The following is a 522-nucleotide window of genomic DNA, read 5'->3' on the forward strand; positions in this document are numbered from 1 at the left end:
TAATAGATAGCCTACTGTTACCAGTTTTAAAGATTTATTACAGATTGTTGAGATTCTTTTTAGTTGTTTTTTTTTTGTTTTTTTTTAACTTAGTTTTCATTGCAGTTTAAGCAACTTATACAATCATCACATTCTTTCTTACTGTATTTTCATTTTACAGCTGTCTCTTTGTTTTTACACAAAATTTCACAACTTAAGACAAAGGGGAGAGAGAAAACACACAAAAAAAAAACAAGACTTCATCTTAAACTATAATTTCAATCGAATTCATAGAAAAAGGGAGGACACATACTTAAACAATCCAAAGAATTAAAATAAAATAAAGTAAAATAAATAAATTCTTTTTAGTTTTGAGTTATTCTCATGTCCATACTCTCCATATATTCACTGTGTAATTTGCTACAATTTATGAGATAAGATATGCAGAAGTTTTCCGTAATGACAGAAAAAATATATCATTCAGATCTCCATCAGAAATGTCCCATTCAGTTCAGACCAGGGAGCCTTGGAGTTGAGTAATGA

The sequence above is a fragment of the Sebastes fasciatus genome, chromosome 10 (genome assembly GCF_043250625.1).
Source record: "Sebastes fasciatus isolate fSebFas1 chromosome 10, fSebFas1.pri, whole genome shotgun sequence".
Classification (NCBI taxonomy): Eukaryota; Metazoa; Chordata; class Actinopteri; order Perciformes; family Sebastidae; genus Sebastes; species Sebastes fasciatus.